The sequence below is a fragment of the Montipora capricornis genome, chromosome 12 (genome assembly GCF_036669925.1).
Source record: "Montipora capricornis isolate CH-2021 chromosome 12, ASM3666992v2, whole genome shotgun sequence".
Lineage (NCBI taxonomy): Eukaryota > Metazoa > Cnidaria > Anthozoa > Scleractinia > Acroporidae > Montipora > Montipora capricornis.
In genome coordinates this window covers 39,915,341-39,917,437 of record NC_090894.1, presented here as the reverse complement: position 1 = coordinate 39,917,437, position 2,097 = coordinate 39,915,341, and the positions used below count along the sequence as shown (strand labels likewise).

Here is a 2,097-nt window from a genome sequence, read left to right as displayed (position 1 = left end):
TGAAATGCCTGCAATTCCCGACGATCTTGTATCTGATCTCCCGAAAAAAGGATTGACTATCTGTCACTTAAATATCTGCCATCTGTCGAACAAGTTACTAATAGATTAAATCAAATTACTATTGACATCCGTAGCTTCTCATCGGCATGGTAAACCAAATCTCATATTGGGCATCAGTGAGTCGTTTCTTGATGACTCCTGGTCAAGTGCTGCCTTGGCTGTGGATAATTATAATTTGTTTCGCGAGGATCGCCACACTGGTGCTGGTGGTGGTTTATTGATCTATGTTTCATCACATCTTCCTGTGAAGAGACGGAGTGATCTGGAAATTGAAGGGGTCGAGACCATTTGGCTTGAACTTCAATTCCCCCGTTCGAAGTCTCGCTTGTTTTGTTTTGTTTACAGACCTCCCTCCGCAAATGCTGCTTTTACGGGTCTTCTGGAAGAAATGCTATCTCACTCAGACTGCAAAAACTTATTTACAGTCGTCCTCGGGGATCTTAATTTTGACCTGCTGGAAATGCCAAGACCAAGTACAACTGAAAACTATTTACTGGGTTGCCAGTATGGCAATCCCAGTCGGAAAGTGGGTGGGATTTGTTTGTTTTATTTATTTATTTTTATTATTATTATTTTTTCCGTGTCGGTAAAAGTCTTGCCTGTCCCATGGTAAGTGGTGCCTTTGTGCATAGAGCCTTTTGCGCGTATTTTCTTAGGATCGAGAGGGTAGTGGAAATGCGTAGATTTTTCTGGTGGACACAGGAGAATCATTAACTTAGCCTGCAATGGCGTCGAAAGTCTTGTAACGCGAATGGCGTTTTAGTGGATCCTTAAATAAAATATACCCTTATGGAGCTCAGTTGGATAAACCAGGCATGCGGTGAAAAACCAACGCCTGGAATCTCAAAAGCGACGAGTAATGGACTTCGACAACAATCTATCGCCCGTCGAACCGAAATCAAAGTGAGCTGTATTTCTAAAATAATATTTAACCAAGTGTGCTGTTATGTAGAACACTGAAACCAAATGGAAAATTCTCTGGTAACTTATGGGTTCAACAAAGGCAGAGAACGATTGAACGAATCGAACACCTTACGTGGATCTGTGATCAACTCTGCACAGTCTTCGAACAGGTAAAAAAAATAATTGGAAATGTAACAGCCAAGAATTATTTGAAAGAAAGCTTGTCGTGTATTTTGTGCTTCATTATTCAAGGAAAAGATTCTTCATGGAAACGGTTTGATCCTGAAATTTAGTTTTTTGCAATATTGCGCATATTTGACACGACTGAGTTTCTTCTCATCACGCACGTAATGAAATAGAAGGGGTTTTTGCCTCTAATAGGAAATATGTTGTTTGCTTCAAAAAATTATTCGTTGGAAAAGGTGGCCTTTATGATTTCATCATGTTTTATGATATGCGAGCTTAACTGGATAGTTTTTATGGCAATAGTAAAGAATTTTCTTGTCACAATGAGGTTAGCATCTTCCTGGTGTGTTAACTTAATTAAATCGTGAGTTTGTATTTGCCGTCTGCCGCGTAACCTTGATTTCCACTCTCAAAATTACCTACAGAACCTACTTTTTGCGTAGAATAAGCTTTTAGAATGATATTCTTGTTTTGCATAAAGCAAGCTAACAAAATATGTACCTTGCTGAGTTCGCATTTGTTAGCGTTAATAGTATTTTCGGTCTGATGCTTCTGTTTTATGAGGGGTATATTGTTTTGGTCTCCCATCCAAACACTAACCCCGCTGGATAGGAATTAACTTCAGTGAACTTTGGTATTACAAAGCTGTCAGATGCTCAGAGGGCACGCTTAAACTTGTGGTGAAAAGAAGTTGTGAGGGAACTTGAAAATTATCAGCATGTCAGGCCAGAAGCCAATGTTTCTCGCTTCTCTTTTATTTGCTATTCTTCAGAGACTGGAATGCTGTAGTTCAATACCACACAATTCAGTGCCTTCTGATTTTCTGTAACACCTACCACAGGCAACCCAGTGTATGCTTCACGGAAGCATCTCGTTCAATATATTTCAAACTCTGGGCTTTGAAAAAGTAATAACAAAAGCAACCAGACCTATTTCAAATTTTCTTTT

General features: G+C 39.3%; 1 pseudogene; it reads left to right on the top strand.

The window, feature by feature from the left end:
- Window positions 1-1,434, top strand: part of LOC138026467 (dedicator of cytokinesis protein 11-like) — a 30,251-nt pseudogene extending 28,817 nt beyond the window's left edge.
- The last annotated feature ends 663 nt before the right edge of the window (window positions 1,435-2,097 follow it).